Source organism: Thermobia domestica, chromosome 6 (assembly GCF_964235325.1).
Source record: "Thermobia domestica chromosome 6, izTheDome1.hap1.1, whole genome shotgun sequence".
In the NCBI taxonomy this organism is placed as follows: Eukaryota; Metazoa; Arthropoda; class Insecta; order Zygentoma; family Lepismatidae; genus Thermobia; species Thermobia domestica.
The window spans coordinates 234,933,336-234,950,127 of NC_137459.1; the positions used below are offsets into that span (position 1 = coordinate 234,933,336).

Sequence of the window (16,792 nt, forward strand, 5' to 3'; positions counted from 1 at the left end):
AAAATAATTTTGGAATTTATGGTATTTCAGTAATCTGTGCCGTCTTGGTTTTCTTTCATGCGTCTCGATGTCAGGGGTAGCCTCCCCAGTTTGGGAACCAGTGGAGTATTGGATCTGTTAAAACATATAAAAATATTACGAAATGTTGTGATTTATCTTATAAGTAGTGAAGCGTGATCACCCATTGAAAAAAAAAAGTAAAGGTCATCGCCTATGTTGTACAGTATCATCACACTTACACGAAGGTAAAATATATTACATTTAGAAACATACATTGTATTTCCCTCACTATTGACGCAATGTAGGATTTATTATCCCTTATATCCAGAGTAAAATTCACTTATGAAAATCATAGATTTCTTAAAAGCAAAACTTGCAAGACTCTTGCAAGCAAGACCAAGACTGGGTGTGCAAGACCAAGACCAAGACCAAGACTAGGTGTGCAAGACCAAGACCAAGACCAAGACCGAGGGTTCCAGTGCAAGACCAAGACCAAGACCGCATGTGCAAGACCAAGACCAAGACCAAGACCACCCGGGTCTTGGTCTTGGTCTTGCATTTGCTCATCACTAAATTGGTTATATCAACGATATTAGCATTAATGGGATGTAGGAAGAAACATGGTTTTGAAGTTGTAGTGTTGCCTCCTTTCAAATTCTTAAAGTGATAGTGGTTTTTGCATTTCTAGGATATGATTGGTAAGCAGTTTTCTTTAGCCTCTGCTCATGGTCTGAGATCCGAATTGGATAAGTGAAAGACGAATTCAGTACTCAGTTATAAAATCACATAATAGCAAATCATTAGATAGTGGTGAGGGTGTCTCAGATTTTTGCAAATGTACTCAATACAAGTGAATAATTATAATGTTCTAGAAAAGTGAGTAGGTTGCATAAAAAGGAGAAAATAATAGATTACATATCGCACGGGAACTTTCACTAGTATCTCCTTTTCACCCTTTTTTATTTTTTCCCTTTTTTCAGTGTGTTTTGTGGTGTCACGGGTAATGAGGAATCGTCTCATGAATCTTTGCTTTCCCTTTGTGTACAGTGAAAGTTTCGTAGCTTTTGGTTGATTGTGCATCCTAGTGTCCACCAATCCATAAATAATTTTCACCATTAAATTCGCTAAATAGCCTTATACTGTTTTACATGAAAATTGAAATTAAACTTTATGTATTATTTTTATTAAGTTGGTTTCCCACTATTTAAATAGCCAGTTAATATTTCCTACTTTGGGGGCCGCAGTTGCTCAGTGGTAGAGCGCTCACCTCTGGTGAATGGGGTCCTTGGTTCGATCCCAGTTCGCACCAAGTGGACCTTGTGATGGACAGTCGTGGCTTTTTCGTTTCCTACCACTTTCTTCATTCCACCATTTCATTCATTTCTCATTATCACCGTTTCCTTTAGCCTAGCTAGCATAAGCGTGGGATGGAAATCTTAAATATCTCATTTTTTGAAGAAATAGTCTTTGAAATTCTCAGTCAACATATATTCCGTTGAGGAAAATGTAATAGCTTATTTTACAGGCTGCGCACTTGTAAACTTGGTAGTTAATGTAATAAAGTTTTGTATCCTGACATTTCTGCTTTGTATTTTGATCTTTTGGCAAGGGAGAATACAGCAAGCATGATTTTCAGTCTCAGATCGTGCCGAATTGAAAGTAACTTTATGTAAAACATGTTTCTTTTTGAGCTATTTTATATTGATGATGATTGCATATGAAATTAGCTTAGTAAATGCCATTTCCTTCTTTCAGTATGAAAATTTCTTACAAGTTAATTAAAATAAATCATTACAAGATCTTCATTCAATCTGGATGAAAAAGATTGAAAAGTAATTATTTGAGTGAAAGTGACGTCTCTCTCTCTCTCTCTCTCTCTCTCTATATATATATATATATATATATATATATATATATATATATATATATATATATATATATATATATATATATATATATATATATATATATATATATATAATAATATATCTGTGTGTGTATCTCACACACAATCATAATCTTTACTTTTAAAAGTGGCGTGGTTGACGTCAAGTATTTCCATAATATCTATACATTGTTAGTATTGTAATATTTTAATGGTAATGCTATTTAAACCAGATTTGGTTTCAAGAGATTAACCTTATAAAAGTAACAGTTTGCTAAATGCTATCTCTGGACTTTATGCTTTCATTGTCTTTCCAGTCAGTGTGCTTATAAAGAATGTTCTTTGCTTTCTTGTTATCCAGCATATCCTACTGATGTGCAGTGGCGTTCTTGAAAACCTGTTGTGAGCAAATGTGTTAAATTCAAGATTACGTGAAGTGTTATTGTTTGAAATCATGCAGGGTATGCTTGATAATGAAGTCTATTGTCCTTCTGAGACTTTATTTAGAGAATTAACCCAGCTACATAAAAAGGAGGAAAAGAAAAGGTCGAAACCGCGGAGTTAGAACTAGTTAAGCTGAGCGAAGCGAAGCTCTTATACTCGGGTTAGCCGTTTGGTTGTCCGCGAACTCCTCCTAGACCGTTTGGCCGATCTCAACCAAACTTAGCACGCTGATAGAGTATGTCGTGCTGAGTGACAACATAGGTCGAAATCAAAAATCCGATGTACCATCGAGGAATAATCACCGAAAAACGCTTCCTCCTAGACCGTTTGGCCGATCTCAACCAAACTTAGCACGCTGATAGAGTATGTCGTGCTGAGTGAGAACATAGGTCGAAATAAAAAATCCGATGTACCATCGAGCAATAATCACCGAAAAACGCTTGCATAGACTTAACATGGGGAAAAAGTCATGATTACGTAGTTTAAGCTCGCTCAGCTCATTTCATTGCAATCGGGTATATCCATTGCATTCCTAATAGTTTTGACTCCTTCGATCGTATAGTTATATTTATACAGGTGGTTCAAAAACTGCATCCCTCGTACCCACATTTAGTAGAGTCAGAACATTTATACTTAACATACTTCTTGCCAAGCAGTCAATTAAAACATAACTGAGTGGGGTAGTGCATGAAGGAAGATACAATATACTTCTGAAAATCTATGCGACTTACATACCTCCATTCCACCACTTATCAGAGCTCCTTCGTGGCTAAGCGGTTAGCGTACGCGCCTTTGGCGTGGGAGGCCTGGGTTGGATTTCTGGACGAAGCTCATATGGTTCGGATTCCACGTTAATTAGTAGGTCCACGTCTCATATAGCCTCGATGCAGAATGGGACGTTAAATTCAAAATCAACTCCACAACTTACCAGAGAAGCTCTACAAGCTAACAGCGGTCCCATGCTGTATTAAGAAGCAAATTGAATTTTCCTAACGTGTTTCCACTATTTTGATAATTATAACTCACTCTCTCTCATATATATATATATAATCACTTGACATACTTTTATAACTTGTAATTCGTAAAAAAAAAAAAAAAAAAAAACTACAATTCCGTATAAACTGTCACCCCGCGTAACGTAGTCGTTAACGCCCTCGCCTTTGGAGCGAGCATTCCCGCGGTTCAGAAGATTTAAGACTCTATATACATTCGGTTGGAAAGGTTTATATAGCTATTTCAGGTCAGCCATTGTGAGTGAGTTTTTCCTGAGTTTTACATTCACTCCAAACAAATGGTGAGATGGTACCTAACAAAGGTCCTAGGCCGCTTCCTTTCTTCCCCACTTCCCCAAGTAAGGTCAGTCGAGGGACGTCATCCTTAGGCAATAAGTGACGGGCTAAAATAGAAGCAGAAACCCGGAAATATAATTCCTAATCCTAGTCGTACAAACCAGATATCAAGAAGTCATTTTTGACTGTGCAATACCATCAGATTATCAGTATTGTTATCACACCATGAAGTTTTTTTTTTTTTTTTTTTTTTGTTTTTAAATTGCGCTAGTCAAGTATTTACATATTACATATCTACAAATCTGCTTGTTAACGAAAACACACAGTACAACATTTATTATTCAGTGTTACAAACTATGGATGCTACAGTATCACAGACATCCAGACTTTTGAGACCTGTGCAACAGTGGTAAAGCAGTTGAGATGGACGAAGCAATGTACACTCAAAATAACGTAATATCGGGTACTCTGACTCATTTTGAGTAGTAGTAACAAATTTAAAAGTGATCAAAAATTTAAAAGGCTCTATTTCGAAGAAATATTTAAATGTCATGGGTAATGACTTCTATAGATTCCAATAGACGAAAAAAAAAATATCAAAATACCGTGTAACAGCAATTTGATATATCAAATCGTTTATCTGGAGAAGATGTCACGGATTATGAGTTATTCTTCGAAGCCAAGTACACTCGACATACAGTGAGTGTGTTGGAGAAAATACAAACGTGGATGCTTTTTATATCAACTTTCCAGACGCGCTATGCTACAAAATAGCTCTTGGCAAACAGTGTTATCATGCTTGTGTACTTTCAGGTTTTGTTAGAATGTAGCGTACTAGCCATGAGAACTTTAAATAATCCTATTTTAATAACCATAAGAAGTTACCGAAGATACAGGAGATATGCAATTGTACTACTTCCTAAGTTTTCTCTTCTATGTATGATCTGTCAGGAAAGTAAATGTACACCTGTTTTTCGAGTCTGGCATTCCTGCTCTCCATCCGTGGAGAGTATGAGAATTAAATCAATCAAATGTTTACTGAGGGGCAAAAAGAAAAGTTTAATCTGAATAAGACATTGCAGAGGGACACAAGCTGTGAATACGAATAGTGCATAATGTAAATAAAGGACGACACCGAAAGAGAAAGCCAGAAACAGCTGTTAAATTTAGAAAAAAGAGTAAAAATTGTTGAAGTGGGAACATAAAACACAAATACAACAAATACGCCGAAAACTAAACGTTCACCATCCTATGATGTTGGTGTAGTGGCTAAGGTGCTGGCTTACAAATGCAAAGGTCGCCAGTTCGAATCTTCGGTGAGGACATTTTTAAAAATTTTTGTTTATAATACATGCAGCTCATGAGAGATGGTAAAAGAGATCGTATTTAGTCTTTTGTAGCAATTATTATTGGTAAGGTTTAGTACTGATAATACTTTTTGTCTTTGCGTATTGCTTTTATTCTTTTCTTCATTTCAAAAGAGAAAAATATCCGAACAAATGCCACCAAAATTCCTCATATTTTGAATGTAAACGCTATTTGCAATTAGTAAAGAATAAAAATTGAACGTTCCGATGTAGCTGCAAAAAGTAAAAAGAAAAACATGGAAGTAAACCATACTCATGGTTATTAAAAATACAATTTCTACATGCCTTACACCTCCCGACCACGTTTCTACGTTAGCAAGTAAGAGGTTTGTGTTTAGGTCAGGCTGGTCAATACGTTTTGCAAAGGGGCCCGGTTTAGCTCTGACGCACCACAGGTGCGAGAAGGGAGCAAAACACTTTTTCTCTCTCCCTCTGTGTGTCTGTTTATCTATCTATCTGTATATATATAACGCTATTTGTGAATGCCGTAACCACCCTAATTTTCAGCGGATTGAGATGAAACTTGGCACAAACATTAATTGTTGAAATATCTTCAGTTCGTTAACCAGAATAATCACACGAAAATGTTCAAAATGGCGGCCCTTTAAACTCTTAAAAACTTCGAAGGGAACCAAATTTCCCCCATAAATGGGTATTCAGAAAGTTTGAATAACTTTTCCTCTTTTACTGAAATATTTGTGTGCAGAGACTTATTGAAATATTGGACCCGATTAATCGCATAAAGAATGTTCACGCCCTTTCGCTACGGTCAGGCTTTTTTTTTTTTTTTTTTTTTTTTGCAGGAGGGGGTTATTTTCGTATCGGAACAAGATGATTGCTAGTGATGATATGAAATTACACATTGAAAGTGAAGTAACTTGTGAAACGTGTTATTTGAAAGAATAATATAATAAATGTGCTTTCCTCTAACACAGAGAGAGCGTGAATGGCGAGGAGTGTTATTTGGTTTGCTTTTTAGTAACACATTGCATTGCAAATAAAGGTAGGCAACATTAGTAGTAAGTAAAATAATAATAATAATAATAATAATAATAATAATAATAATAATAATCGGTGTTGTTTGTGGCAAGGCAATATCTTCCTCAATTCTTCTTCAAACGTAATGATTGTAACGCCATATCTCCCTTACAAACAAAATATTAGCAATTTATATCGAGAGAACGGGAAACTGTTGAGTGATGGGACCAACTTTGGACAGTATGCACTCATAGTACTCAGAAAAATAAGCGACTTCAACGAAAAATGAACGAAGAGTCATTGCCGTGGGTAGTCATGGAGCCAAGCAGAGCCCTCTTTAGGCAAAATGACGATAACTTATATCGAGAGAACAGGAGGTGATAGTGAGATGGGACCAACGTTGGACACCGTGGACCCATAAGGCGCATTGAAAAAATTAGGGGGGCGGGCGCCAGCCAGCCTTACTTATTTCCACATAATAATATAAAATTATATTGTCGAAATACACACACGAGTTAGCTAGTAATATTTCATATTATTATTATTATTATTATTATTATTATTATTATTATTATTATTATTATCATCGACAGCGTCTTTTCATTACGTGTGCATGTTTGACATGAAGCCAAAGAGAAGATCCATCATTCGTAGAAAGAATAAGAATAGCCAGTTACTTTAATTGTGAACGACGGCGAAAAATACGAAAAGAGACAACCTTAGCGAAAAGAAACAATACTTTCTCTCAAATGGATAAAAAAATCAAGCCGAGATAGATTCGAACTTGCATGGACGGCGTGAACAGCCAGTTCATTGTCCACTTTTTTTTTTTTTTTTTTTTTAACTGACTCACCGAATGTGTTTTAGTAACTTACTTATTGCTAATTTTACTTGCTTCACTCGTTTAACTTGCTTTTTCTAATAACTTATAACGATAGGGACACGAACACAGAAACATCGAGGACAGTTAAAAATCATAAATGCTCTCCCACCGGGAATCGAACCCGGGACACCATGCACCAAAGGCGCACGTGCTAGCCACTAGACCAGCGGGCAGTGTTGTTAGGGATTACGACCACTGTATTGCCAGCTATCACTTCTGTGGGTTGTATACTATGATCACATGTTTCTTCTTTGCTGGAAGAGTTAAACCTACATTCTATGTAATACATGAGGTATTTAGACCTACATGCTCTTCATATAATGTAATAAAAGGGTCATGCTGGGAATAAGAAAAAGAACATTCCTTGGACAAAACGGAAACTATTGGCATCAGAAATATTTATCTACGAGGCATGCGCAGTAGTATATTTCAGAATAGTTACTGTTTAGTTCAGTAAACGAAGAAAGGGGTATAAAAAAGCAAATATGTCGAGTCAACGAGATCGACCAGATTGACAGAGGCGGAGTAGTAATACAACAACTTCGTTAAATTGATAATTGGTTCTTTATTCTGTAGTAGATCGTATCACAACTTTACGGGAGAGCAGAGAAAGACTTACTAACGCTGTCCTATAGTATGCATTAGTAACACGATCATACAGACACAAATGGATGTAACTGTGAGTACTACAACTTGGATTTAACGAAAGCCGTTTAGATATTCAGTGGTTTGCAGGGTTGTATAAGACACAAAAAGTTAAGACACAATACAATTCTTCATACCTCAGCTTCCAGTAACTAGATACATGCAATTTCAGGATAGATACTGAAACTGCTGTCGGATTTTAATACATGACGTATTGCAGGATACAAAATGCTTTGCATTACTTGTTTGTTTGTAGACAACTACTAGCTTAGTGTTCTGAAAGGTTGTGTATAAACTAGAGATAGCCAATTCCGGAATATGACTTTCCGGACTCCCGAAAGTAAAACCGGACAAATTCCGGAATTCGGAAAATTCCGATTTTGGAATAATTCCGGAATTCGGAAAATTCCGATTTTGGAATAATTCCGGAATTCGGAAAAATCCCGAATTTAGAAATTTCTGATTTCGTTTACATTCCGGAATTCGGAACAATCCGGTTTTTTTTCGAAATCCGGAATTTTTCTAAATTTCGGAATTATCTAAATTCCGGATTCTTCCCAAGTTCCGGAATGCTTCTGAATTATGGAGTTTAACTGAATTCCATAATTTTCCGAAATCCGGAAAGTGAAAGTTCCGCTTCCAAAAAATGAATTTATTTTGGTTAATATGAATCATGGTGGAAATAAGTCTTTGACCAGGTAATGGCGACTGCTTTGAAAGAAATAGAGAGTATGAGAATTCAATCTGTCATATTTGTAGTTTCGTGTGGAGAAAATACAAACTTGTGAACCAACGGTTTAAGGAAAACTCAAATTATTAATGTAAACTTTTCGTACATCATAAAAGAAATACGAAAGACATTTTGAATCGAAGAAATATAACATACAAGTTTGCAAGCGGAGACAAAGAAACCTAACGTAGCCAGACTAAAGACGAATCGTTTACCGCGTAGCGATCAAGGTCGAGCTGTTTTCCAGGGCGAGTTTCGAGTTGAGTCGAGTTTGATAATGGCTCGCTCGCTCGTTCAGCTCGTTTTAACTTTTTTAAATAATGGCCTGATTAGACTGGAAAGCGAAAGCCATGAGAAATGTAAGCACTAATATGGAATACTTTTTAGTGCTGCTCACGATAGGGGTGCGTCTCGTCTCGTAATTTTAGTGCATCTCGTGGGGCAATTTTTGTGTATCTTGTCTCGTCTAGATAACGAGAAGACAAGGGTTTCTTTTTATTATTACGAGACAGCCTCAAATGTCGTAATCACCAATATAAGTATACTGTTGTTCTTAAAATCAAGGCTGAGACCTGCACTGTCGAATTTTTGAGCCCAAGCAGAAGACCAACTCGGGTAGCGATATCAACCGGCTCTGCTCGTATCAACTGAGCGAACATCTCGAGTCGGCTCGGTTGGGATGAGCCGATGACCCGATCCGGCTCAGTTGGAACGAGCCATCGACTCAGCTCAATTGAGCCGGTGGCTCGAGCTTTCTCGGTTGGGATGGGTACCCTACTCGGCTCATGTGAACCGGTTCAAGCCAGCTAAGTTGAAATTAGTCCATCGGCACGTTTCGATTCAGCTCAACTAAGCCGATGGCTGAAATCGGCTCGGTTGGGTGAGCTGTTGGCTCGGCTCACTTCTTGGTTCGGTTCGATAGTGAATGAGCTGTAAGCCGAGCCGCTCGAGCCGTTGAGAAGCCTAAACCCGGTCCCAGCTGTTTTGAACATGTTTGGCTGAAGCCTATAACTCTTAACAATTTTTGGCTCGAGCCCGAAAACTTGCCCCTTCGGAACTCAAACCCAGAACGTGACCGATGTCCTTCCCTCCTGAAGACTTCTCGACGACCGAGATCGACAGTCAATTAGCTTTTACTATTCAGATACAAACCGTATATCTTTTAAAGATTATACACGGTGTTGATATAATAATAATAATAATAATAATAATAATAATAATAATAATTATTATTATTATTATTATTATTATTATTATTATTATTATTATTATTATTCCTGAAGATTTGGTAGTTCAAATATTGCATCCGAGTATTCAAATATCTGAATATAATAAAACATATGTTATCGCTGATCAATCGCCATCAAAATCCTAAAGTAAAAAAAAAAAAACATTACAATGTGCATTCGCACAAGCACCTTGACCATTCAACCGCGATCGCTATGCGGTAAAAGATTCGTTTTTAGTTTGATTACGTAAGGTTTCTTTGTCTCCGCTTGCAAACTTGTATGTTATATTTCTTCGATTCAAAATTTCTTTCGTATTTTTTTTTATGAAGTCGGAAAAGTTTACATTAATAACTTGAGTTGTTCTTAAATCGCTGGTTCACAAGTTTGTTTTTTCTCCACACGAAACTATAAATATGACAGATTGAATTCTCATACACCCCATTTCTTTCAAAGAAGTCGCCATTACCTGGTCAAAGACTTATTTCCGCCACAATTCATATTAACCAAAATAATTTCATTTTTCGGAAGCGGAACTTTCACTTTCCGGATTTCGGAAAATTATGAAATTCAGTTAAACATCGGAATTCAGAATAATTTCGGAACTCGGAAACAATCCGGAATTTAGAAAATTCCGGAATTGAGAAAGACTCCGGATTTCGAAAAAAATCGGATGTTTCCGAATCCCGGAATATTAAAGAAATCAGAAATTTCTAAATTCCGGAATCATTCCAAAATCGGAATTTTCCGAATTCCGGAATTTTTCCGGTTTTACTTTCGGGAGTCCGGAAAGTAATAATTCCGGAATTGACTATCCCTAGTTTATACACAACCTTTCAGAACACTAAGCTAGTAGCTGTCTACAAACAAACAAGTAATGCAAAGCATTTTGTATCCTGCAATACGTCATGTATTAAAATCCGACAGCAGTTTCAGTATCTATCCTGAAATTGCATGTATCTAGTTACTGGAAGCTGAGGTATGAAGAATTGTATTGTGTCTTAACTTTTTGTGTCTTATACAACCCTGCAAACCACTGAATATCTAAACGGCTTTCGTTAAATCCAAGTTGTAGTACTCACAGTTACATCCATTTGTGTCTGTATGATCGTGTTACTAATGCATACTATAGGACAGCGTTAGTAAGTCTTTCTCTGCTCTCCCGTAAAGTTGTGATACGATCTACTACAGAATAAAGAACCAATTATCAATTTAACGAAGTTGTTGTATTACTACTCCGCCTCTGTCAACTCTGGTCGATCTCGTTGACTCGACATATTTGCTTTTTTATACCCCTTTCTTCGTTTACTGAACTAAACAGTAACTATTCTGAAATATACTACTGCGCATGCCTCGTAGATAAATATTTCTGATGCCAATAGTTTCCGTTTTGTCCAAGGAATGTTCTTTTATTTCCAGCATGACTCTTTTATTACATTATATGAAGAGCATGTAGGTGTAAATACCTCATGTATTACATAGAATGTAGGTTTAACTCTTCCAGCAAAGAAGAAACATGTGATCATAGTATACAACCCACAGAAGTGATAGCTGGCAATACAGTGGTCGTAATCCCTAACAACACTGCCCGCTGGTCTAGTGGCTAGCACGTGCGCCTTTGGTGCATGGTGTCCCGGGTTCGATTCCCGGTGGGAGAGCATTTATGATTTTTAACTGTCCTCGATGTTTCTGTGTTCGTGTCCCTATCGTTATAAGTTATTAGAAAAAGCAAGTTAAACGAGTGAAGCAAGTAAAATTAGCAATAAGTAAGTTACTAAAACACATTTGGTGAGTCAGTTAAAAAAAAAAAAAAAAGTGGACAATGAACTGGCTGTTCACGCCGTCCATGCAAGTTCGAATCTATCTCGGCTTGATTTTTTTATCCATTTGAGAGAAAGTATTGTTTCTTTTCGCTAAGGTTGTCTCTTTTCGTATTTTTCGCCGTCGTTCACAATTAAAGTAACTGGCTATTCTTATTCTTTCTACGAATGATGGATCTTCTCTTTGGCTTCATGTCAAACATGCACACGTAATGAAAAGACGCTGTCGATGATAATAATAATAATAATAATAATAATAATAATAATAATAATAATAATAATAATAATATGAAATATTACTAGCTAACTCGTGTGTGTATTTCGACAATATAATTTTATATTATTATGTGGAAATAAGTAAGGCTGGCTGGCGCCCGCCCCCCTAATTTTTTCGATGCGCCTTATGGGTCCACGGTGTCCAACGTTGGTCCCATCTCACTATCACCTCCTGTTCTCTCGATATAAGTTATCGTCATTTTGCCTAAAGAGGGCTCTGCTTGGCTCCATGACTACCCACGGCAATGACTCTTCGTTCATTTTTCGTTGAAGTCGCTTATTTTTCTGAGTACTATGAGTGCATACTGTCCAAAGTTGCTCCCATCACTCAACAGTTTCCCGTTCTCTCGATATAAATTGCTAATATTTTGTTTGTAAGGGAGATATGGCGTTACAATCATTACGTTTGAAGAAGAATTGAGGAAGATATTGCCTTGCCACAAACAACACCTATTATTATTATTATTATTATTATTATTATTTTACTTACTACTAATGTTGCCTACCTTTATTTGCAATGCAATGTGTTACTAAAAAGCAAACCAAATAACACTCCTCGCCATTCACGCTCTCTCTGTGTTAGAGGAAAGCACATTTATTATATTATTCTTTCAAATAACACGTTTCACAAGTTACTTCACTTTCAATGTGTAATTTCCTATCATCACTAGCAATCATCTTGTTCCGATACGAAAATAACCCCCTCCTGCAAAAAAAAAAAAAAAAAAAAAAGCCTGACCGTAGCGAAAGGGCGTGAACATTCTTTATGCGATTAATCGGGTCCAATATTTCAATAAGTCTCTGCACACAAATATTTCAGTAAAAGAGGAAAAGTTATTCAAACTTTCTGAATACCCATTTATGGGGGAAATTTGGTTCCCTTCGAAGTTTTTAAGAGTTTAAAGGGCCGCCATTTTGAACATTTTCGTGTGATTATTCTGGTTAACGAACTGAAGATATTTCAACAATTAATGTTTGTGCCAAGTTTCATCTCAATCCGCTGAAAATTAGGGTGGTTACGGCATTCACAAATAGCGTTATATATATACAGATAGATAGATAAACAGACACACAGAGGGAGAGAGAAAAAGTGTTTTGCTCCCTTCTCGCACCTGTGGTGCGTCAGAGCTAAACCGGGCCCCTTTGCAAAACGTATTGACCAGCCTGACCTAAACACAAACCTCTTACTTGCTAACGTAGAAACGTGGTCGGGAGGTGTAAGGCATGTAGAAATTGTATTTTTAATAACCATGAGTATGGTTTACTTCCATGTTTTTCTTTTTACTTTTTGCAGCTACATCGGAACGTTCAATTTTTATTCTTTACTAATTGCAAATAGCGTTTACATTCAAAATATGAGGAATTTTGGTGGCATTTGTTCGGATATTTTTCTCTTTTGAAATGAAGAAAAGAATAAAAGCAATACGCAAAGAGAAAAAGTATTATCAGTACTAAACCTTACCAATAATAATTGCTACAAAAGACTAAATACGATCTCTTTTACCATCTCTCATGAGCTGCATGTATTATAAACAAAAATTTTTAAAAATGTCCTCACCGAAGATTCGAACTGGCGACCTTTGCATTTGTAAGCCAGGACCTTAGCCACTACACCAACATCATAGCATGGTGAACGTTTAGTTTTCGGCGTATTTGTTGTATTTGTGTTTTATGTTCCCACTTCAACAATTTTTACTCTTTTTTCTAAATTTAACAGCTGTTTCTGGCTTTCTCTTTCGGTGTCGTCCTTTATTTACATTATGCACTATTCGTATTCACAGCTTGTGTCCCTCTGCAATGTCTTATTCAGATTAAACTTTTCTTTTTGCCCCTCAGTAAACATTTGATTGATTTAATTCTCATACTCTCCACGGATGGAGAGCAGGAATGCCAGACTCGAAAAACAGGTGTACATTTACTTTCCTGACAGATCATACAGTTAAATGTTAAATTTTGTATCTCATATTGAAGTAGTATTTGCTTTACGTTAAAACAAAAAGCGGGATTAAGATTTACATTTTTTTATTTGGTTTGTTTAAAAAGTAGAAAATCTATTTAGGGCTATCCTTCTTTATTTGGTGACTCTAAGTATGTTACAAAATCTATTAGGGTTTTAAGTTTTATGGAGTTATTCGTATTGTGAAACATCCTTTCTCTGTTTAAAGGACTGATGTATAAACTACAATTAAAATGCATTTTAATCACATACACGTAAGGTAGGTTATCAAATAATGTCTGAAATGTTCAGCTCCTTCTCCGTAGCCTACAATTTTATTTGATTGAAGTATATTCCAACTGGAAGTAGAACATTGAGTGATCACCACTTGCGATTATTCTCTTTAATTACTGAGTAGGTGAGATTTATTTTAGTTGGAATGTTAAAGAACATGCCACTATTAACATAGATGTATTTTCCCCTCTTTCTCTCTCTTAAGATCAATGCCCTTTCTGTAAGACCAGCCACTAGTGCAACAATGCGTCAAAGTTGCAGCGCAAGCATTACGGCTGGAGGGAAGGGTTAGGGGCTTTAAGAGGCGAAATTTGACGTTCTGGATGAAATATTTTTGCTGATCGACGATCCAGAGTTTATGCAGTCAAGATTTTAAGTTGGTAATAAGGTCAGTTTTTACTTCTTAATAGAAGTTTGTTGAATAAACTATTTATTTGAAATAGTAAGTATTAGTTATTCTGTTCGTCGAATTAGTCATCAACATTTACATAAAAGTGAAGCAGGATAATAGAACATTCGCAGACTTCAAATTATTTCTGTGTTGCAATACTTTTCGCTTTTATTTCTGTGACTGCAGGAATGACCAGGAATGGATCTTCAAACCAATATTATCCCCCTTTTTTTGTTTTTCAAGACATGTTGGAAAGTTCGTTAAGCAGTTAAGACCGCTTAATGCATACATATCCAAGTATAATTTGTTTTAACTTCAGAATGAGTGCAGAAATTTAAGTAATTTTTGTAACTTGCAGGTAAGTGGGATTGAAGGTTCTTAGCTTGCCGCCATCTGCACACCCTACCATTCCAGTATTTAGGCCGTTCAATAATAATGCAGCAGTGAAGGGTAAACAGAACGCGTTCGATATTATAGTGCATTATCAAAATTGTGAAAGTTTAATGGAAGCTGGCAAAGCTGCGGATGTATTTGTCAGTAAATGGTGAATGGATTAATGAAGATGACCTAGTGAATGACATGTGGATGAGCGATGTTCACTTCCATCTAAGCAGATATGTGAACTTCACTTCATGAAAACCTATCCGTACCATGTCCACGTGTTACTTTCCTTTTCACTCCAGAACATGCCCAATTCTTTGGTCTTCAAATCGCATTATTCCTACAGAATTGTGCTACCAGCCACATAGCAAGATTGATTCAAATTGATGCCATTTCCAATAATATGAATATTTTATATGGTCTTCCAACAACTCTGACTGAACCACTTACAAAAGTGTTTGAGGCTGATCCACCAAGGACAATTTCAGCGTTAAAATAACGAATTCAAGATTAAATAGTTGTTACATCTTTGCAGATGGTTTAAGATGTAATGATCAGTTTGTCTTTATGCTGAGATGTAGCTCACCTTATAGGCGTTACTTTAATGCTAAATGTACCTTTTATACAATACACCGTGTGCGTGCGTTTTCTCGGGGTTCTCCCGTTTCCTCCCACTTTCTTCATTCCACCATTTCATTCATCACTCATTATCACCGTCTCCTTTAGCCTAACCGGCATAACCGTGGGACGTAAAACTCAAAGATTTCATTTCATTTTTCTTTTATACAATAATAAATTTTACAGAAATTTCAGTAGACTTAATAAGTAATTTCCATTAGGGTTTGATAAAAAGAGAAATATATTTTTGTAGGCTATATATTCGTGTATTGTGACTAGCAAATGTTGCTCTCATCGGAATGTGTATTGTGACTAGCAGCACGTATGTTACATGCTGCAGGCAAGATGTGCTAAAGAAATGAGGTAAATAATTTGAATTTCATAATGGAGAAACAAACGAGGAAATTAGAAAGAGAACCTCATTTGTGACGAAGAAGAAAGTTATCTTTAGACCAATATTTGTCACGTTGTGGTTGGCTGGCTGAACTTAGTGCAGTTTCTTGTTGTTTGGGAACAATGCACCCACAAAATACATGATTTTTCCTCCACAGACATGTATTTGGGTCCCTTGGAACATACTGCAATACGTTCTCTAGGAGGTTTTTTCCCCATTTGTCTGGTGGCCTAGCGCGCTACTTAATATCCCTGATCCCGGATTCGATTTTCAGTGAGAGCATTGAAAGCATTACGGTGATCTGGGTACTACCTTAAACCAGTGGTTTCCGACCGGCGTGTCGCAAAATGTGGAATTTAAAAATGAATTTTGAGAGACTGTACTGCTCAGTGCCTCCACTGGTAGCAAGAATGTTAAGTACAACATAGTCAGTACTTTATAGAAGCATACATGTTACACTATTATACAGGGTGGCCCAAAAGTATGTATACAGTCCTACAAAGTATGACTTTTAGATTATTAAGATAATTAGTTTATTTGCTTCTGTCTGTTCCGAGCTTAAGGTATGAGTAAAGAGAGATTAAGAACAAATAAAGCAAATAAGTCACTACCTGAATGGAAAACAATAAGAAAATTATATAAAATGTCATCAGCCGGTCAGTAGGGGACTGTATACCTACTTTTGGACCACCCTGTAGTTTATATTATTATTAACAATAATAATAAAGAAACAGTGTGTCGTGGGTGTTCGGTAAAGTGTGTCGTTAGTCAAAAAGTTTGGGGACTACTGCCTTAAATTATAGATCGGAGTCTCGTATACAATATCCTCGGTCCTGAAAACGAACGCTAAAGTTTAAACAAAACGCTTCATAGGTAATGCAATCTATACAGTCTTGATCAGGTTTATGAATATAGGCAGGTTTACCCTCCCACAATTTCATCTCTTAGCAGAAAAAATAGCATTATCTCTTACCAATACATGAGAAATTAAATACAGGAAATTGTGGGAGGGTAGTTTTCCCCTCATATGATTGTTTCTTCAGAAAAAAAGTACTTGTAGTTACTCTGCATTTTAGGGAAAATGTTTGAGGGTCTACGTGGGGAGAAGTCTGAAAAACACTGAACTGTGATAGCCGTGATTTGTTCTTTATGTTCTTAGTAGTTCCGTTTGGCCATAAATTAGTACTTCGATGTAAACATTAGGTGTTTGGTATTATATATTTTGTTATTTCTGA

At 36.4% G+C, this 16,792-nt stretch overlaps 1 protein-coding gene across 1 annotated transcript in view; it reads left to right on the forward strand.

Moving 5' to 3' along the window:
• LOC145688432 (dual specificity tyrosine-phosphorylation-regulated kinase 2-like) overlaps positions 1-16,792 on the forward strand; it is a 509,773-nt gene that overhangs the window by 76,869 nt on the left and 416,112 nt on the right. The window lies entirely within an intron of this gene.